This window comes from Rhinatrema bivittatum, chromosome 3 (genome assembly GCF_901001135.1).
Source record: "Rhinatrema bivittatum chromosome 3, aRhiBiv1.1, whole genome shotgun sequence".
NCBI classification, from domain to species: domain Eukaryota; kingdom Metazoa; phylum Chordata; class Amphibia; order Gymnophiona; family Rhinatrematidae; genus Rhinatrema; species Rhinatrema bivittatum.
This window is the reverse complement of record NC_042617.1, coordinates 384913251-384936048: the sequence shown is the minus strand read 5'-3', so window position 1 is coordinate 384936048 and position 22798 is coordinate 384913251.

Below are 22798 nucleotides of genomic sequence, written 5' to 3'. Positions count from 1 at the left end.
ATAAATTCAATGTTGTGTCCCCACCACTGTATTAACACTCTTTTGTTGTGATGTGTGTCTCTGTATACATCTGTTGTAATTCAATATATGCTTGAATGTCCCGACATGTACATGTTTCAGACGTGAAACGTCTTTCCTCAGGGGAATGTACTATACTGCAAAAGTGCAGACAGATGATGATAACTATCATACAATATATCTCAAACTCACTGCGAAAATGAAAGTTTTAACCACTTCCCTTAAATTCCACGATAGAGTGAATTATTTCCATCAGGGTGTTAATCTCAAATAGTAATGGTTTTTTGCCTTTGTGCTCATATTTCTTAAAAGTTCATGGTTCCAACAGGATGTCCAAATCTCTCCCGGTTTGGATGTCAACTGGATGTCCCTTATAACCAGCTCCACAGTATGAATGTTGAACCAATCCAACGATATTTTAAATCCTGATTGCCAATAGAAAACCCCCTTATTAATGATGTCTTGCTATACTGAAGATTTTATCGGGGTGGCTTGAGCACACCCAGTTGAATGCGTGGCTGTCAAAATCTCCCCAATAAAAATTGCCAAACTGGCTGTGGCTGCGGAGGAGGAGAGCCCAGAGCTCATGGACAGGAGAGCAAGGTGAGCAGGGCTGGCCGCAATGCGCAACAGTACCCCCTTCTAGGCCTCCCCCTTACCGGCTTTGGCTTTTCAGGGTGAACCCAATGGAATTCCGATGGGAGATCCTTGTCATAGATGTGGTGGGAGGGCTCCCACGAGTTCTCCTCTGGTCCGAAGCCCTCCCATGACAGGAGATATTCCCAATGGCTTTTCCGTCATCTGACGTCCAATACTTCCTTTACTTGTAAGGTGTTCTCAGGTTCAGTATCAGGCTGTGAAGGTGCAGAACTCCTTCAGGAAGGCCAAGACAGAATTAGCGGCTTTAAAAGGGACACGTGAAACGTGTTGTGAATCCCCATGGAAGCGGGAAGCTGTAGTTGATATGTGACCGCTCCTATGCGCTGGATAATCGTAAAGGGTCCGATGAACCTAGCAGCCAGTCTTTGCGATGTAAGGCGTAGCCTGATGTGTTTAGTGCTCAGCCAAACCTTCTGGCCAGGCCGGAACAGGGGTGCGGTGCGACGATGAGCGTCCATTAAGTGTTTGGCCCGCTCAGCCACCTGGGTCAGTCTTTCTTTGACTTGATTCCATATTCACCGTATTGTCTGTGCAGTAGACTGGGCCGCAGGCAAGAGAACAGAGAGCAGCTCAGGTGAAGGCAGACGTGGCTGGTGGACAAAGACCACAGAGAAGGGTGATGTGTCAGTAGCAGAGGTGACATGCATATTGTGGGATAGCTTGGCCCATGGCAAGAGGTCGGCCCAGTTATCCTGCTGATCATTGATGTAAGATCTGAAGAATGTTTTCAGGGAGCGGTTTGTCCTCTCGGCTTGTTCATTCGCTTGAGGATGGTAGGCCGACATCAGATTCAGAGTAATACTAAACTTTTTGCAAAGTGACTACCAGTACTTGGCAGCGAATTGCGGCCCTCGATCAGAAACAATCTCTTTGTGTAGCCCATGTAAGCGGAATATATGGTTTAGGAAGAGTTTTGCCAGTTCAGGAGCTGAGGGGAGGCTTGGAAGTGGAATAAAATGTGCCATCTTTGAAAAGTGGTCGATAATAACCCAAATGACCATGTTGCCCTTTGATGGGGGCAGTTTGATTATGAAGTCAGTAGATATGCTTGACCAGGATTCGGTGGGAGCCAGAAGAGGTTGGAGGAGTCCCTATGGACAGTCAGTCAGGGGGTTTTGCTGTGCACAGATGGGACAAGAGTCCACATAACTACTGGAGTCTTTAACCATGCTGGGCCACCAGTAGTGTCTTCTTAATATCTCGAGAGTCCAAGCCCTGCCAGGATGGCCAGCCAATTTCAAGTCGTGGGCCCAGCGAAGGACGCATTCCCGGAGTTGGCGTGGGACCACCATCTTCCTGGATGGTACCATGGTGGTAACAGCGAGGGATATGCATGCTGGGTCAATGATATGTCTAGGAGTCTCAGGCATAGCTTCTGGTTCAAGGGAGCGAGAGAGAGCATCCTCTCTGGTAATCTTCGCTGCTGGGCGGTAGCAGAGTTCAAAGTGGAATCATTTGAAAAACAGCGCCCACCGGGCCTGTCTTGGGTTCAAGAGCTGGGCTTCCTTTAAGTGTTCGAGGTTCGTGTGATAAATATCGTGAATTTATGCTGCGCTCCTTCTAACCAGGGGCGCCATTCTTGAAGGGCCAATTTCACAGCTAAAAGTTCATGATCCCCATTCATGTAGTTTTGCTCCGCGGCAGAACACTTGTGCGAGTAGAAGGAAGCAGGGTACTAAGACCCCCTTGGAAGAATATTGGCTCAGGACTGCCTCGGTCACAATGGCAGAGGCATCAACCTCGACGATGACGGGGTGGTTAGGATCTGGGTGTCATAGATATGGTCTGGTGCAGAAAATAGAAACATAGAAATGACGGCAGAAGAAGACCAAACAGCCCATCCAGTCTGCCTAGCAAGCTTTCACACTTATTTTTCTCATACTTATCTGACCGCTGAGGTCAGGGCCCTTATTGGTAACTTTTTGGTTCTAATTTCCTTCCACCCCCGCCATTGATGTAGAGAGCAGTGCTGGAGCTACATCAAAGTGAAGTATCAAGCCTAATTGGTTAGGGGTAGTAACCGCTGCAATAAGCAAGCTACTCCCATGCTTATTTGTTTACCCAGCCTGTGCAATTTAGTCTTTGTTGGTTGTTGTCTGAATATAAATCCTATTTTCTTCATTCCCCCTGCTGTTGAAGCAGTGAGCTGTGCTGTATAAGTAATCAAAGTGAAGTATCAGGCTTGATTGGCTCAGGGTAGTAACCACCGCAACAAGCAAGCTACTCCCATGCTTATTTGTTTACCCAGCCTGTGCAATTTAGTTGTTGTTGGTTGTCTGGATATAAGTCATCTTTTCTTCATTCCCCCCTGCCACTGAAGCAGAGAGCTACTTGGATATGCAATGAAAGTGAAGTATCAGACTTATTTGGTTTGGGGTAGTAACCACCGCAACAAGCATCCTCTAGCCTTTATTTATTTATTTATGTATTTATTTATTTAAAGCTTTTCTATACCGGCATTCATGATACAATCATATCATGCCGGTTTACAAATAACAGGGGGGTGCAATAACTTTGTTCTTTTTAACCAGTGCAGAGGAAGCAAAAAGTTACAATATAACAAGGTTGTTGAAACTGGGGGAGGAAGAAGACAAGAATAGAACAAGAATAAATATAAATCTTTACAGAGGTAGATTATTTACATTGTGCAGTAATGTCTCTTTATGGATTTTATTTACATTGTGCAGTAAGGTCTCTCAATGGATAATAGACTCTGGAGTGCTTGATTGCTGTAGGATCTCTCCTTGGATATTAGATTCGGGAAAGGCTTGTTTAAATAGCCAAGTTTTAAGCCTTTTTCTGAATGTTAATAGGCAAGATTCAAGTCTGAGATCAGATGGTAAGGTATTCCAAAGAGCGGGGCCCGCTGTAGAGAAGGCCCGGTCTCTGAGTGTAATATGGTGAGTAGATTTAATTGGGGGAACAGTCAGTGATCCTTTGTAGGCCTCTCTGATGGGTCTGGATGATGTGTGAAGTCTGAAGGGGATTTGGAGATTGAGAGGGGCTAGGGAGTGGATGGATTTATGGATGATGGTGAAGGACTTGTGTAGGATTCTGTAGTGTATTGGCAGCCAGTGTAGCTTTATTAGAGTGGGAGAGATGCGGTCTCTTCTTCTGGAATTTGTCAGGATTCTGGCTGCTGCATTCTGGAGCATCTGAAGTGGTTTAATGGAAGAGGACGGGAGGCCTAGTAAGATAGAGTTGCAATAATCTATCTTGGAGAATATTACGGATTGTAGGACTGTTCTGAAGTCCTGAAAGTGTAGGAGTGGTTTCATTCTTTTGATTACCTGCAGCTCGTAGAAGCAGTTCTTGGTTGTATTGTTGATAAATGTTTTTAGATTCAAGTGTTTGTCCATTACTACCCCTAGGTCTCTTGCTTGTGTAACAATGGTGTTCATTGGAGCAGTTTGTGGGGAGTTGCTATTTTCGGGTGTGATGAGGAGGAGTTCTGTTTTGACCGAGTTTAGAATCAGATTTAGGTTTGCGAGGAGTCTGTTGATCTCTTGGAGGCAGTATTCCCAGTGTTTTGAGAGTTTTTGTGATAGATTCTTTGATGGGTATCAGAATTTGAACGTCGTCAGCGATAAGAAATGTTTTAGTTGTAGGTTAGTTAACAGTTGGCATAGGGGAAGAAGGTATATGTTGAATAGTGTTGGGGATAGTGAGGAGCCTTGAGGGACTCCTTGTGAGGAATTGTAGCAGGGGGATTCATTATTATTGATTTTAACTTTGTAACCTCTGTTACTAAGGAATGATTTGAACCATGTGTGAGCCGAGCCTGTTATTCCGATGTCCGGTTGAGGAGGGTGACATGGTTGACAGTATCGAAAGCTGCCGACAGATCCAGTAGAATTAGAAGGAAAGATTGTCCTTTGTCCAAGCCCATGATGAGGTGGTCTGTTAGCGATAGGAGTAGGGTTTCAGTGCTTAAAGCCTTGCGAAACCCGTATTGTGTGGGGTGAAGTATTTTGTGATCTTCGAGGTAGTTAGAGAGTTGTGAGTTGACCAGTTTTTCCAAAATCTTTGCTACAAAAGGCAGGTTGGAGATTGGGCGGAAGTTGTTTGGATTCTTGGGATCCAAGTTTGGCTTCTTTAGTAATGGTTTCAGAGAGGTAGTTTTTAGGGCGTCAGGGAAGATTCCCTGTGTTAAGGAACAATTTACAATGTCTGCTAGTGGTTTGGAGATAGTTTCTGGTATTAACAGAAGTAGTTTTGACGGTATTAGGTCGAAGGGATGGGAGGACGGTTTCATTTTCTTTAACAGGGATTGGATCTATTTATTTATTTGTGGATTTATGGATCCACAGTGTTTATCCCATGCCCCTTTGAAGTCCTTCACAGTTCTGGTCTTCACCACTTCCTCCGGAAGGGCATTCCACCCTCTCCATAAAGGAATACTTCCTGACATTGACTCTGAGTCTTCCTCCCTGGATTTCAAATCATGAACCCTAGTTGTATTGATTTTGTTCCAACAGAAAAGGTTTGATGTTGACCGTGGATCATTTAAACCTTTCAAGTATCTGAAAGTCTGTATCATATCACCCCTGCTCCTCCTCTCCTCCAGGGTATACATATTTAGGTTCTTCAATCTCTCCTCATAAGTAATTTGATGAAGACCCTCCACCTTTTTGGTCGCCCTTCTCTGGACTACCTCGCTCCTGTCTCTGTCCCTTCGGAGATACGGTCTCCAGAACTGAGCACAATACTCCAGGTGAGGCCTCACCAATGACTTGTACAAAGGGATAATCACTTCCCTTTTCTTACTCGATATTCCTCTTTCTATGCATCCCAGCATTCTTCTGGCTTTAGCTATCACCTTGTCACATTGTTTCGTCGACTCCAGATCGTTAGACACTATCACTCCAAGGTCTCTCTCCTGCTCTGTGCACATCAGCCCTTCACCCCCCATCAAATACATTTCTTTTGGATTTCCACACCCCATATGCATGACTCTGCACTTCTTGGCATTGAATCTCAGCCGCCATATCTTCGACCAGTCTTCCAACTTCCTTAAATGCCATCTCATTCTCTACACTCCTTCCGGCGTGTCCACACTATTGCAGATCTTAGTATCATCCGCAAATAGACAAACCTTACCTTCTATCCCATCCGCGATGTTGCTCACGAAGATATTAAACAGGACCGATCCCAAATCTGACCCTTGCGGCACTCTGCTCATCACCGCTCTCTCTTCCGAGTAAGTTCCATTTACCATCACACATTGTCTTCTGTCCTTCAACCATTTTTCTATCCATGCCACCAACTTGGCACTCACTCCCAAGCTTCACATTTTATTCACAAGCCTCCTTTGTGGGACCATATCAAAAGCTTTGCTAAAATCCAAGTAGATGACATCAAGCGCTCTTCCTTGACAATTCCTTAGTCACCCAATCAAAAGCGTCTATCAGATTCGTCTGACAGGCCCTTCCCTTGGTGAAACCATGCTGCCTCTGGTCCAGCAATTCTGCTGCTTGTAGATAGTTCACTATTCTTTCCTTCAGCAGAGACTCCAATACTTTTCCCACCACTGAGGTGAGGGTAACCGGCCTGTAGTTACCAGCCTCCTCTCTGCTCCCACTCTTGTGAAGAGGGACCACCGTTGCTCTTCTCCAATCACTCGGCACCACTCCTGTTTCCAGGGATCTATTTATTTTTATTTATTTATTTAAATTCTTTTAATATACCGATGCTCAAGACGAAGTCTTATCGTACCGGTTTACAGTAGAACCAGGGGAAAAAACATTTAAGAAGAAGAGAGAAAGTTACAATAAAACAGGAAGTATAAATTTGGGATCGATAAGAGAGAAAGAATTAGTTTAACGTAACTCAACTAAAGAGGTAATGTAAACAGCAGACCACAATTGATCGGCATAGGGTGCTGATTTAGCAGTTGATTTAAATAGGCAGTTCAGGCATAGAAGAATCTTTGGATTGGGGCAGGGGAGGAGTCCAAAGGGGTGATGGGTGATGGGGAATGGGGAGGGAGCAGGGGGGAAGAGGTTATAGGGCCAGGTGAGAAGGAGATGGTAAAGAGGGGGTGAGAGCTGGTTGGGGAGAAACCCTTTAAGGGTAGGCTTGAGAGAACAGCCAGGTTTTCAGTTTCTTTCTGAAGGATAGATGGCATTGTTCCTGGCGAAGATCAGGGGGTAGTGAATTCCAGTGATGAGGTCCAGCGGTGGACAGTGCTCATTTTTGGTTGGAGTTGTGGATGGAGGATTTGTTTGGGGGAGCCTGGAGGGATCCTTTGTATGTGGATCTAATCGGTCTTGAAGAAGAGTGGAGTTCGAGTGGGATGGTGAGTTGGAGTGAGGATTGCTGATAGATGGTTTTGTGAACGATGGTCAATGTCTTGAACAGTATTCTATAGTGGATGGGTAGCCAGTGTAGTTTTTTAGTATCGGTGTGATGTGGTCCTTGCGGCAAGAGTTTGTAAGGATCCTGGCTGCAGCATTTTGTAGCATCTGTAGTGGTTTAGTTGAGGAGGCGGGGAGGCCGAGTAGAAACGCGTTGCTTCTATTGAACAGGTTGTGCAGCAGAGCTGCCAGCACATCTCTGAGCTCCCTCAGTATCCTGCGATGAACCTTATCAGGCCCCATGGCTTTGTCCACTTTCAGTTTTCTTAGCTCTTCCCATATATTCTCTTCCATAAACAGAGTTTCATCCATTCCACTCCCCTCCAGTTTCTTGTTAACTAGCAACGGTCCTTCTCCGGGGTCTTCTTAGTGAACACCAAAATGAAGTATTTGTTTAATATTTCTGCCATTTCTTCATCTGTCTCCACCCATTGATCCTTTTCACCTTTCAATTTCACTATACCACTTTAGACTTTTCTCCTTTCACTGATGTATCTGAAAAATGTTTTGTCACCTCACTTTACCTCTTTGGCAATACTTTGGCATGCCTCTTTCAAGGTGTGGAAAGCAGATTGAGCCTTGGGGCTCCAAACTTGGAGGTTACTACCTTTCCTAGTCATGGCCGTGAGTGAAGCCGCTAATGTGGAGTAGTTAGCGATGAAGTTCCTGTAATAGTTTGTAAACCCAAGTGTAAACCACCTTTACATGGGTTACCCTCCCTTTTTTTTTATATAATATATTACCCAGGCCGAGGGAAGGATGTGGGTAACCTTGGTGTTATTAGTAAAGAGGTATATATGAAAATCTTCTTTCCTTATCAGGTACTTTTATAAAGGATAGAGTAAAATATACTCTATCACCTGATCAGTTATACTCCTGCCGATTAGGAGAGGAATGAGGTAAATTATAAAAAGGATAAAAGTCAAAGTTGTGATGATTATTATCTTTTACCTTAAATGTTTTGGTTTTTTTTTATTAACAAACAATATGTCAGATACATTAAATAACCATTAACCTCTTAAAGAAACTCAGATAACTATAACTTATAATCATTACATTTTACATTAGGTTTTCTTTTACTTATATCTTGCTTTTACTTTAAAAACTCTTTTCATTGAACAAGTCCTTCAGTTCAGTCTTTGTTAGTCAGGTGTTTATGTATTCACTTAGCTTTAATTCTTCTTATCTTTGTTTTGTCTTTTTCTTTACTTGTGTACGTTGCTAGGGTATGATGAAAAGGTTTGATTCTTCTTCTTTGCTTTAAATAATCTTGCTTCTTCTTCTTTCTTTTCTTTCTATTGTTGGTACCTACTTCCTACCTATAACAAATCAATGAGAGAGACTACCTCCCTATACATGTCCAGGTCTTCCGTCAACTATGTCTGTGTGTTACCTCAGTGTTTGTGGTGGATCTAATTGTTACTGTTCTCTGACTAATTAAAACAAAAGATAATTATAGTTACCCTAGCTAGCCAAGTTTCTCTTCTCTCTATTATATTGTGGGTAGAATTTTAAAGTGTGTTTGTTGAAATTTCCCATATCCTGGTGGAAGAGTGCATTATTTTCTTCATAGTCATCAAATGAATCTTGAGCTTTAGTTTATTAGCGACAGACTTCTTTTTAATAGTACAATCTATATCTGTACTATATATTTTCCAATATGTCAAGACAAAGTCTTTGTATACCCTTATAGGGTTTAAGCATAAGTTCTCTTAAATGAACAGTCAATGCACTCTCTTTATATTTCTCTCAAAAACAGTGTATAAATTCACTGTCAAATGAAAAATTTCAGTTGCTGTCATTAATTACTCGCGGGACAGCTATTTCTTTAAAATTATATAAACTACTTTTGGGCCTTATTATAAATGAAGGCACCAACAATTACCAAAATAGTTTTTTATTTTATATTTGCTTACCCACTTGCATATTCTTATAATACTTGCCAAATTCTAAGTTCTCATATTCATCTAAGCAGATTAGAATTAACCTTCTGAGGAGCACTTGTGCAGCGCTTCCTACCTTGACAAGTTCTGCTTAGGTTCTCCCTATGCTTTTCTAACTGCCACTTATTTTTCACTGTAGCTAAGGAAGCTATATTGATGTCATTCTTAGATACCAATAGGGAACTTTGATAATCACTATAGCAACCAAATTAAAACAATACATGTAGGTTATCTCTACTGTAACTTAACTGGTAAACTTCCCTCTGTCTTTCATTCTATTTAGTTTTAAAACTGTGCACTTTCCTGCCGTGTCCTCAACACCACAGCTAAACAGCTGTCTATGTCTAAATGGCAACAATTTTATTTCTTACTGGGTCAATTCAAACACAGCACCCTCCCCCTCTGATTGTAACTGTTTCTTCTGCTGGGGAAGCTCAGTCAGAACCAAAGTTTCAAAACGGCACTTCAGCTGCTTTTCTCCATGGCAACCGGATACCTCTGTTCTATGCACTATGTTACATTCTTTTTTTATCAAAATCTTTTTTATTGGTAGTGTCTGGTAAGTAACAACCATAGAGCACTGAGAACAGGAGAACAATATACACAATAATAAGGAAAGGAAGCATCAATACAGGTATTACCCAACACTCCATAACATTTTGTATTTTCATAGGGAAGTGGGATCCATACGGATACCCTCAACCCCCCCCCCCCCCGTCCAAACCTCCCCAGCAAGCATACCACATTCATCCCCTTTCACTTCCCAATCAAACCACCCCCCTCCCCCCCTCAGGAACAGTCCAGTCCGAAGTATATCCATTCAGTCTAAGTTCGTCCTGTAGCTCCGCAGGTAAAGCCAACACACAGGAATTCCAACAGGCGCAGTAAGTTTTATCCAGAGGTCGATGTCCCAGCGAACATGCCATGCGTTCCAGAAGAGCCATATCAGCCATACGCCGGGCCCAGGCAAGGTAGGAGGGGCTGCGGCAGGGGTCCAGCCAGTCCGCCAACACCGTGCGGCACGCCAACATAACCGCCGTCCTTTCAAAGCGTGACTTGGAGCCGCAGCCTAGCATCGTGGTCAGGATAGAGCTACTAATCAATATCAGCCCCGTAAGGCTAGTAGTGGCTCCCGTACACTGATCGATCACAGTCATGGCAGTCCAAAACGCCCGTAAAGAGGAGCAGGCAAAGAGTCTATGCGCCAAAGTCCCAACCTGCAAGCCACATTTAAGACACGTGGAGGTGGGTGTAAGCCGCATTTGATGTCGCCGGACATCGTCGCAATAGAGCCAATGCAGAATTTTAAATTGCACCTCTCGAAGCCCAAGATCCGGGAAATTTTTATTAAGGCGTACAAACTGTGCCAGCACCTGAGCCCCCGACACAGGATTGCCAAGCGCTTCCGTCCATCGGGCCGCCAAATGAGAAGTTCTATCAATGACACGAAGTTTCTGCCCCACAGTCTTCCATCCAGTGATAGTATTAGCAACATATGCAGTATCAAAGAAGGCGTCGGCAAACTTGACCTCCTCAGCCAGCGCAGCTGCAGTCCACTGATGAGAACGGATGTAATGTCTGGCCTGAAGAAAGGCATAAAACTGCTTCGATGAAAGATGATAAGTCCTTTGTAACGTAGCAAAATCCAACAATTGACAGGCATTTGGGCAAATAAAGGCTTAATGTTTAACTATGTTACATTCTAAACATTTCCATGCCTCGCCAGGGCAGAACAACTACCTTAGTTAACCATTTCCCATCTCTCACCTCTCTAGGATCAAAATAGCCCCCAGAAACACCATAACAGTCTTTCTCTAGATCTGTATTTACCCTTAGTGACCATCAAACCTCCTTCTCCTCCACAGCCCTCAGTCATCAAGGATGTGCAGCACTGTGCTGTACTCTCTGAGACACTGTGTTTGTTTGTTTTTATTAGCAGTAATTACATCAAGTCCTGTATATCAGCTAACTGTCAGCTCTTCTCTCTTATTGAACTCCTTCTGATAGTAAGTACTATTTTTATTACTTTAAATTTTTTTAGTCCTATCCACACAAGGAATCTCTGTAAGGCTTGGAGACCTACTGGCTGGGGCCAATCTCAAATACCTTGATGTTTCTCAGGGTCCATGGTGAAGCCATGGTTGGAGATGATGTACCCCAGGAATGGAAGGTGGGTCTGCTCAAAAATGCACTTCTCTAACTTTGCATAGAGATGATTGTCTCTGAGGCATTGTAGGATGGTCTGAATGTGTGATCGGTGGGACTTCAGGTCTTTGGAAAAGATCAGTATATCGTCCAGATATACCATGACAAATGAGTATAATAGGTCCCGGAAGATCTCATTCATCAACCGCTGAAAGACCACAGGGGCATTACAAAGTCCAAAAGGCATTATTATGTACTCGTAGTGGCCGTCCCTCGTATTGAAGACGGTTTTCCAGATGTCCTCTGGCTGGATTCGTACAAGATTGCATGCCCCTCTGAGATTTAACTTTGTAAAGATCTGAGCTCCTTTTAAACGATCAAAACATTTGCTGATGAAGGGCAGAGGGTAATGATCCTTGCGAGTCATGGCGTTTAGCCCACGGTAATCTTTGCAGGGATGTAGACTGCCATCTTTCTTCTTCACGAAGAAGAATCCGGCTCCTGCAGGGGAATTGGAGGGTCTTATGAATCATTTATCTAGATTCTCCTTAATGTACTCTGACATCGCTTGGGTTTCGGGAAGCGAGAGGGGGTAGGTTCTGCCCTTGGGAGACATAGTGCCTGGTAGGAGCTCAATGGGACAATTGAATTTTCAGAGTGGAGGCAGGTCCAGAGGTTGAAGTGGGATCTGGAGTAGAGTGACAATGTCCTTCAGAATAAAATTGCCACTTGCCCCAGTGTCCACGAGTGCGATAGTGGCAAAAGAGTGAGATTCCCTAAAGAGGGACACAGGGAGTAGGAATTGAGGGCCAGTAACAGCACCCAAGCTCGGGACCGCTTAGGCATTTTAGTTTCCCAGCCACACGGGGCAGGATTGTAAAAGGTATCTGAAACCACCACAGTATAAGCAAAGGCCTTCTTTCTTTCGTCGGATGTGCTCCTCAAGAGACAAGCGCCTGGGATTGATCTGCATCGGTTTTTCTGGTGATGGAGGAGGTTCTGGTAAGGCCTTCAACTGGGGACTTGCAGCATGAACTGGGCTTAAGGCAGTAGGTCAGAGGACCTTTACCTCTTGGTGTCGCTGGTGTAGGTGGTGGTCATTCTTGCCAACCAGGGAAATCAGGTCTTGAGAGATGTGGGAATCTCATGAGCAGCCAGCTCATCCTTGAGGTCAGAAGACAGGCCCTTTAGATAGATTGCCCTTAGGCAGTCCTCTTCCCAACCCAGTTCAGTAGCTAAAGTCCTGAATTCTACCATGAATTCAGTGAGCGAATGCAAGCCTTGATGGAGGTGAAGAAGATGGTGACCCACAATTGCCTGTCAGCCAGGATCCTCGAAGGTCCTCTTGAAAATGGAAATGAAGTGAGAGAGATGATTGAGGATGTCATCAGAATGCTCCCAAAGAGGGGAAGCTAGGGATGTGAATCGTGTCCTCGATCGTCTTAACGATCGATTTCGGCTGGGAGGGGGAGGGAATCGTATTGTTGCCGTTTGGGGGGGTAAAATATCGTGAAAAATAGTGAAAAATCGTTAAAAATCGAAAAATCGAAAAACCGGCACATTAAAACCCCCTAAAACCCACCCCCGACCCTTTAAATTAAATCCCCCACCCTCCCGAACCCCCCCCCAAATAACTTAAATAACCTGCGGGTCCAGCGGCGGTCCGGAACGGCAGTGGTCCGGAACGGGCTCCTGCTCTGAATCTTGTCGTCTTCAGCCGGCGCCATTTTCCAAAATGGCGCCGAAAAATGGCGGCGGCCATAGACGAAAAAGATTGGACAGCAGGAGGTCCTTCCGGACCCCCGCTGGACTTTTGGCAAGTCTCGTGGGGGTCAGGAGGCCCCCCACAAGCTGGCCAAAAGTTCCTGGAGGTCCAGCGGGGGTCAGGGAGCGATTTCCCGCCGCGAATCGTTTTCGTACGGAAAATGGCGCCGGCAGGAGATCAACTGCAGGAGGTCGTTCAGCGAGGCGCCGGAACCCTCGCTGAACGACCTCCTGCAGTCGATCTCCTGCCGGCGCCATTTTCCGTACGAAAACGATTTGCGGCGGGAAATCGCTCCCTGACCCCCGCTGGACCTCCAGGAACTTTTGGCCAGCTTGTGGGGGGCCTCCTGACCCCCACGAGACTTGCCAAAAGTCCAGCGGGGGTCCGGAAGGACCTCCTGCCGTCCAATCTTTTTCGTCTATGGCCGCCGCCATTTTTCAGCGCCATTTTGGAAAATGGCGCCGGCTGAAGACGACAAGATTCAGAGCAGGAGCCCGTTCCGGACCGCTGCCGTTCCGGACCGCCGCTGGACCCGCAGGTTATTTAAGTTATTTGGGGGGGGTTCGGGAGGGTGGGGGATTTAATTTAAAGGGTCGGGGGTGGGTTTTAGGGGGTTTTAGTGTGCCGGCTCACGATTCTAACGATTTATAACGATAAATCGTTAGAATCTGTATTGTATTGTGTTCCATAACGGTTTAAGACGATATTAAAATTATCGGACGATAATTTTAATCGTCCTAAAACGATTCACATCCCTAGGGGAAGCCCATGCCAGAGCTTTCCCTTCAAGGCATGAGAGGATGAAGGTAATCTTGGTGGTCTCACTTGGAAACAATGCAGGCTGCAGTGTTAATTGCATAAAGCAACTGATTGAGGAAGCCTCAGCAGAGGCGCAGATCCCTATTGAAACGGGGTGGAGCTGGAAAGGCCAATGATGCCCACGGAGTTTCTGCAGGTTGAGCCCTGCGAGGCCCACCTAGTCTTAGGTGGGCCTCGCAGCATCTTCTAGAGAGGAAGCGCAGGGGTGTGCCCACCACAAACAAGGGTGCACAGTCAATGTCCAGGCGAGAATGTTCAGAGGTCACAGGAGGCCAAAATAGGGTCCGAGTGGATAGCGAGAATCAAAGCCAGTCCAGAATGGTCAGCCGAAGCAGGGGTCAATACCTTTAGTCAATCTAGGAGTAGTCAGGTCATGCAGAGGTCAAGTTCCAGGCAGCCGTCAGATGAAGTCAGTGTACAGGCAGAGGTCAGGTCCCAAGCAGTGACCAGATGTGGTCAGTGAACAGGCAGAGGTCAAGATCCAGATAGCAGTCAGATGAGGTCAGGAGCAAGCAATGGTCAGTACCGTGAGATCAGTCTGAAGGATACTACCAGGAATGGAGAGATGAAGGAGCAGGAGATGCTGGAACAGGAGATTCTGGAACAGGAGACGCTGGAACAGGCAAACTAGATAACACCGAAGATTGCCAAGGCAGGGATCATGGGTTTGAGCCCTGCCTTATATATGGTGGTTCTGTGATGTCATCAGCATGCGCCTCTTGGGGTTTTCCCACGCTTGGTCCTTTAAAGGATGGCAGGTTGGCTACGCGCACGCCTAGGGGCGGGGCCGAGGACGCAGAGGTTGCGGAGCCCCGATGGGAGCTCCGCTGTGAGGCCTGTACAGGAGACTGAGAGCGGGGGAGCCGGGGATGCTGTGAACTGACTGTGGCTGCTGAGGTGGAGAGCCCAGAACTCGTGGACAGGAGAACAAGGTGAGCAGGGCCGGCCGTGGAGCGGACGAGGCCGGCACACGCAACACTTGATCTGACCCAGTATGGCAAATTCTTGTATTCTTAGGTGATCAATGTGACTGTACCTTGTAAATGCTTTTTCTTTGTTTTCATATAAACTATCATACTGTGACATAAGGTGGTAATAGGTTGGGATGGGTGGGATTTCATTATGAGAACCTTTTATAGAGGTATTCATGACCAAATAAATTTCATATGCCAGTAAGCAGAATTATTGCATGATCAATAACCATCATTTACTAGCTGTATTTTTGCATATATTGTACAATGATAAGTGCAAGATCTTGTTAATACTTAATAAAAGTTATTTATAATAAAAATGAAAATTGTTAATTGATCACAGCTGCACACTGAGTTTAGGATTTCAATTATTTATATACAATAATTCCTTTTCCTGAGTAGTAATGCCTAATGTGGTACCCAGCATTGTGTGCATAAAGTTGGGATTAATTTTTCCCTCTGTTCATCACTTTGCATTTGTCCATATTAAATTCATTTCATCTGCCATGCAGATGCCTAGTTCCCAAGTTTCGCAACAACCTTTTGCAATTCCTCACATTCTGTTTGTGTTTTAACTACTTTGAATAATTTTGTGTCATCTGCAAATTTTATCACCTCATGTTCATGAAAAAACACTGGTCCCAGTATAGATAACTGGGGCATGTAGAAAACTGACCACTTAGCTCTATACTTTGTTTCCTATTCTTTAACCAATTAGCAGTAGCAATAGGAGGATATTGTCTCCTATTCCATGACTTTTTAATTTCCTCACCAGTCTGTCATAATGGACTTTATCAAATGTTTTCTGAAAATTCAGAAACACTATTAACCGACTCCCTCTTATCCACATGCCTATTTTTACCTTCAAAAAATTATAACAGCTTATTAAGAAATTATTTCCCTTTTCTAAATCCATGCTGACTCTTTTCCATTATGCCAACATTCATAACCTTTGGAAGGAGAGAGGCCCAGTCATTGTGCAACGGTGACACCTAGTGACCAGATTTAGGGCCCATGATTGGAAGCTCCACAAGGCACACTGGAATACGGCACACTACCCAAAGCCTGTCACTGTAATTTCTAGGCTATGTGAGTTGAGAGGAGATATAAGATAGGGAACAAAATCTCTGGGTGGTTGCAAATAAAGGCACATGTATCCAGATCACCGCCCTACTGCTGACTGAGCTGGAAATCTAAAGGAACACAATAAATCCCTTCATTTGAAGGCAGTATAATATATTGTTTAGTTTTGCCTAAGAGCTTTCTCTTTGTTGTTTTAACTGTTCTTTTGTTTAAAAAAAAACCATGAGTTGCCTATGTGATCCCTATAGGGTTCATTGACATTTGTACTATATCTTCAGTTTAACTTTGCAAAAGACTGTGAAGTAAATATCATTTTCTGAAGCAGTCCTCTGCTCTAACAGAGCTCCGTTTTATATTTGTGTCATACCACAATTCCCTATTCCTACTGGCAAATGGTCTGCAAACCGCCAGATGAATAATGACACAAAAAGCTGGCCACACTACACCATTGTAGGTCAATATTTTCCATAGATCTCTAAAGGGAAAATTTTTCTACAACATGATGGAGCAGACTGATCCATGTATCACTGCTATCCTGTCACTTTGTTTACAAGCCATTGGCAGGAAAAGGAAGTCCTGGATGTACTACAAGAAAAAAAAGAAGGAAAAGAAAAAAAATGTTGGGTGAGTGCTCCTAACGCACATTTGCAATTTCTTTTCAAAGCAAAGGAGAACACAAGAGCAGATGGATACTCAAAAACTGTTTCAGATGCTGCAAAACAACAGAAGAGCTTAATTATCTGAACCACTTGTTTGGCTACAGGAGGAAAGAAAAGGATGCTTTCCGAAGAACTTCACGTATATTTCTAGTGGATGTCTACGGGATTATTGAGGTTCTGAAGAGATGCTTCAGAGTACTGTAGATGGAAATCTGGTGAATGGAAAAACCACGCAAACATTTTTATTCAAACCATACATAGTAATTGCTAAAGAATGGGCTTTAGTTGTTTATAGTATAAAATAAATGTCTTGAACGTCCAAAAATTATTTTCAGTGTTATTTCATTATTGAAATGGGCAATAGGAAAAGTTAGGAAAGACCAGTGTTATCCTTACATATTTTTGCAGCTTTTGTTTCATGAGGATTATTTAATGCAAAATATATATCGTAATTTCATTTCATATTTATAGACTGCCTTCCACAACCATCTCAAAGAGATTCCAATAGAAATATGCAGTAATACACATCCTCATCATCATCATAGAACACAAAACTATAATAACATAATAAATGCTCACTGCTACAGATTCTAGACTTGTACAGGGCACCACAATCTGCCGGACTTAAGTAATTGAGTTGTACTCATACTGTCAAGCAGAGGGAGACATAAACTCATCTTCATGTAATCCAGAATTTAAATTCACTTCTTCTTTAAGGTTGACAAATTTTAAACACAAAAAATATCCCCAAAACCATAATGAAATAAAAGAAATACCTTGTATAGTATTTCTTATTTCTACTGCAGGGACAATTCAAGTCAACATATTCTGAGCATATTTTAAACAAGTTTTTTTGTCTCTGAACCAAAGAAAATAGAGGAAGGATGTGAAGGGGTATGCAGGAGAAAACCCCAGAACACTTTAAAGGACCAACTCCAGAGATCTGACCCAGTTCACCTTAAACCTAATTCAGCAGGGAATCCTGGTCCTGGGCAAAGGCCTTTGGAAAAGCAGTATAACCCCAGGTCAGGAGGGGAACAAAACGATTCAGGAGAGAATGATGAATCTAGGCCTATATTTTTAAAAACTAACATGCCCCTCCCCCCTGGAACACATGCATAGGGAAGGTTGTTAGATATCCTAGGCAAACCTTACAACCTTACACACATGCCCCCCCCCCCCATCACCACCACCAACAACAACAACAACACACACACACACATACCAGAATGGAACCAGGCTGCTGGCACTATCTTTCAAAAGGAGATAGAGCAGCAACAAGGGGGAAAGCTGACAGTCACTCAGCAGTGCATGGTTTGGAGGAATGTATCTTTGAAGGATACTAATGATACAGGTGAGTTAGTCCATCCCAACAGAGAGGTTCCAATAAAAGCAAAAGTAGCCCATGTGCCTATAAGTAAAGAATCACCTGAGCAAAAGAATTCCAAATTATCCATATCAACTGAAAAGAAGGTTGTTAATACAAACAAAAAACGCACTTTGAAATGTCTATATTCCAATGCCAGAAGTCTAAGAAGTAAGATGGGAGAGTTAGAATGTATAGGAGTGAATGATGAGATTGACATAATTGGTAGAATGAGGATAAACAATGGGACAGTGCTATGTTAAGGGACAAATTATACTGCAAAGATAGGGAGGATCATGTTGGTGGGTGTTGCAACCGTCCCTTCCTGATGGCTTCACTCCGCCTACCTTTCTTTCTTTGCCCCTCCTCTTGCTGTGGATGGATGTCTGCCTGCCATCCTCTCTGGCATCCCCGGACTGGCTTGGACGCTGCCTCTTGCCATGCTCTGATGGTACCTTAGGGCATGCGCGCCACACGGCCCTCGCTCTTATTTCCTACTTGGCGCGAACCTCAGGGCCGTCCCCCTGTGATGACGTCATGTTGCCCGGATATTTAAAGCCTACAATGTTTGCTAGCCTTTGAGTTAGCAAGGGATATCTTACGGATGGGATTCGCTCTCCGTACCCAGCTACTCTGCCTCCAATCTCCATTGGACTCTTAACGCTAACGGGGTACCCGCTCCTCGGGGGCCTCACTTGCTTTTCAGGTTGCTATCAGGAAACCGGTACTTGCTCCTCGAGGGCCCATGTTCCCTGACTCACTGATTGCTCCTACCTTTTCTTCTGCCTGGAAGGATTCGCTATCTTCAACACCAGTGAGTACTACCATCTTCACCGCAGAGCTGTTCCCTGGAACCAGGTACTTGCTCCTTGAGGGCCTGCCTCCGTTCCAGGCCTAGTGCCATCTCCTATGTGAAACCGCTGTGCGAGTATATTACCTTCAAGCCTCTCAGCTCTCAGGGATCAGGTACTCGCTCTTCGAGGGCCTGCTCTCCCTATCCTGGGGTTTTCCATACTGGGGCTTTGTGCATATTCCACTGTACTCATTATTCTCAGTTCTTTCCACTACAGCACTGCTACCGGAGTAGTCGCTGTTCCAACGCCTGAGGGATACTAGCCCCGCCGGACTACTTCTACTGCTCACTACTGCCACCTTTGGTGGCTACATCACATTGTCTAATAAAAGATCAATTTCTGTGTTTGTGTGTCCTAAGCTGAGCCTGACCTGTGGCCCCTCACAGGACTTCCCCCCGTGGGTGCGGTCAGCTGCCACAGTGTCCAAGGGTCCACTCAAACCTCACTAATTATAACAGTGGGGATGTAGCACTTTATGTCTGGGCAGGTAGAGAGTCCAATAGGATAAAGACCATTCAAGAGACTAAATGCTCAGTGGAATCTATATGGGTAGAAATCTCATGTGTGTTGGGTAAGAGTATAGTGATAGGAGTATACTATCATCCACCTCGCCAAAATATCAGACAGATGATGAAATGCTAAGAGAGATCAGGGAAGCTAACCAATTTGGCAGTGCAGTATTAATGGGAGATTTCAATTATCCCAATATTGACTGAGTAATGTAAGATCAGGATATGCTAGAGACATAAAATTCCTGGATGGAATAAATGACTGCTTCATGGAGCAATTGGTTCAGGAACCAACAAGAGAGAGAGCTATTTTACATTTAGGGGCAGATTTTCAAAGGGTTACGCGCTTAACTCCGAAAACCTGCGCCTGTGCGCGCCGAGCCTATTTTGTATGTCATGGCCATGGCTCCAGTCTGGAGGTGGTCCATGAGCGGTCCGGTGCAGGACCGAGGCCTCCAGCACAGCGGCTGTGCTGGGGGATGGCGCGCCGGCAGCCAGCTGGTACGCACAAGATACGCTGGCCAGAGGCAGGCGTAAATAATTGAAACAAGGTAGGGGGGATTTAGGTAGGGCTGGGGGGGGTGGGTTAAATAGGGGAAGTGAGGACAAGGGAGGGGAAGGTGGGGGGTGCAGAAGAAAAGTTCCCTCTGAGGCTGTTCCAATTTTGGAGCGGCCTAGGAGGGAATGGGGAAAGCCACTGGGGCTCCCCTCGGGCTCGGCGCGCGCAAGGTGCACAGGTGTGCAAATCCTTGCACATGCCAACCCCAGATTTTATAACATGCTTGCTGCAGCGTGCACGTTATAAAATCGAGTGTACATTTGTGTGCGCCGGGTAGCACGCACAAATGTACCCCGCGCGCGCAGATTTTAAAATCTGCCCCTTAATTTTTAGTGGAATGCTAAAGAGTATCAAATCACCTGGACTGCATGGCATGCACCCTAGGGTTCTGAAGGAACTAAAAATGAAATTTCATATCTATTAGTTAAAATTTGTAACCTATCATTAAAATCATTCATTGTACTTGAAGACTGGAGGGTGGCCAATATATCTCCAATATTTAAAAATGGCTCCAGGGCAAGCCAAGAAATTATAGACCAGTGAGCCTGTCTTCAGTGCTGGGAAAAATAGTGGAAACTATTCTAAAGATCAAAATCACAGAGCATATAGAAAGACATGGTTTAATGGAATACAGTCAGCATGAATCTGCACAAGGCAAGTCTTGCCTCACAAATCTACTTCATTTTTTTTGAAGGGGTTAATAAACATGTGGATAAAGGTGAGCCAGTAGATGTAGTATATTTGGATTTTCAGAAGGCATTTGACAAAGTCCTTCATGAGAGGTTTCTAAGGAAACTAAAAAGTCATGGGATAGGAGGTGGCGTCCTTTTGTGGATTAAAAACTGGTTGAAAGATAGGAAACAGAGAGTACGATTAAATGGTCAATTTTCTCAGTTGAACTGGGTAAACAGTGGAGTGCCTCAGGGATCTGTACTTGGACCAGTGCTTTTCAATTTATTTATAAATGATGTGGAAAGGAATACGATGAGTGAGGTAATCAAATTTGCAAATGATACAAAATTATTCAGAATAGTTAAATCACCAGTGGATTGTGATAAACTGCAAAAGGACCTTGTGAGACTGGAAGATTGGGCATCCAAAAGGCAGATGAAATTTAATGTGGACAAGTGGAAGGTGATGTATATATGGAAAAATAATCCATGCTGGTAGTTTCCATATTAGGAAAAGGATCTAGGGGTCATAGTGGATAAATCATTGAAATCGTCAGCTCAGTGTGCTGCAGCAGTCAAAAAAGCAAACAGAATGTTAGGAATTATTAGGAAGGGAATGGTGAATAAAATGGGAAATGTCATAATGCCTCTATTTCACTCCATGGTGAGAACATACCTTGAGTAGTAGGGATGTGAATCGTGTCCTCGATCGTCTTAACGATCGATTTCGGCTGGGAGGGGGAGGGAATCGTATTGTTGCCGTTTGGGGGGGTAAAATATCGTGAAAAATCGTGAAAAATCGTTAAAAAATCGAAAAATCGAAAAATCGAAAAACCGGCACATTAAAACCCCCTAAAACCCACCCCCGACCCTTTAAATTAAATCCCCCACCCTCCCGAACCCCCCCCCAAATAACTTAAATAACCTGCGGGTCCAGCGGCGGTCCGGAACGGCAGCGGTCCGGAACGGGCTCCTGCTCCTGCATCTTGTCGTCTTCGGCCGGCGCCATTTTCCAAAATGGCGCCGAAAAATGGCGGCGGCCATAGACGAAAAAGATTGGATGGCAGGAGGTCCTTCCGGACCCCCGCTGGACTTTTGGCAAGTCTCGTGGGGGTCAGGAGGCCCCCCACAAGCTGGCCAAAAGTTCCTGGAGGTCCAGCGGGGGTCAGGGAGCGATTTCCCGCCGCGAATCGTTTTCGTACGGAAAATGGCGCCGGCAGGAGATCGACTGCAGGAGGTCGTTCAGCGAGGCGCCGGAACCCTCGCTGAACGACCTCCTGCAGTCGATCTCCTGCCGGCGCCATTTTCCGTACGAAAACGATTCGCGGTGGGAAATCGCTCCCTGACCCCCGCTGGACCTCCAGGAACTTTTGGCCAGCTTGTGGGGGGCCTCCTGACCCCCACGAGACTTGCCAAAAGTCCAGCGGGGGTCCGGAAGGACCTCCTGCCGTCCAATCTTTTTCGTCTATGGCCGCCGCCATTTTTCGGCGCCATTTTGGAAAATGGCGCCGGCCGAAGACGACAAGATGCAGGAGCAGGAGCCCGTTCCGGACCGCTGCCGTTCCGGACCGCTGCTGGACCCGCAGGTTATTTAAGTTATTTGGGGGGGGTTCGGGAGGGTGGGGGATTTAATTTAAAGGGTCGGGGGTGGGTTTTAGGGGGTTTTAGTGTGCCGGCTCACGATTCTAACGATTTATAACGATAAATCGTTAGAATCTGTATTGTATTGTGTTCCATAACGGTTTAAGACGATATTAAAATTATCGGACGATAATTTTAATCGTCCTAAAACGATTCACATCCCTATTGAGTAGTATGCACAATTCTGGTCGCCGCATCTCAGAAAAGATATAGTTGCAATGGAGAAGGTACAGAGAAGGGCAACCAAAATGATAAAGGGGATGGAACAGCTTCCCAATGAGGAAAGGCTAAAGAGTTGAGCTTGGACTGTTGAGCTTGGAGAAGAGATGGCTGAGGGGGATATGATAGAGATCTTTAAATTCATGAAAAGTCTAGAACAGGTAAATGTGAATCGGTTATTTACTGTTTCGGATAATAGAAGTACTAGGGGGAACTCCATGAAGTTAGCAAGTAGCACTTTAAAAACTAATCAGAGTTAATTCTTTTTCACTCAACGCACAATTAAGCTCTGGAATTTGTTGCCAGAGGATGTGGTTAGTGCAGTTATTGTAGCTGGGTTTAAAAAAGGTTTAGTTAAGTTCATGGAGGAGAAGTCCATTAACTGCTATTTATCAAGTTGACTTAGAGAATAGCCCTGCTATTACTGGCATCAGTAGCATGGGATCTACTTAGTGTTTGAGTACTTGGCAGGTACTTGTAGCCTGGATTGACCACTGTTGGAAACAGGATGCTGGGCTTGATGGACCCTTAGTCTGACCCAGTATGGAAATGTCTTATGT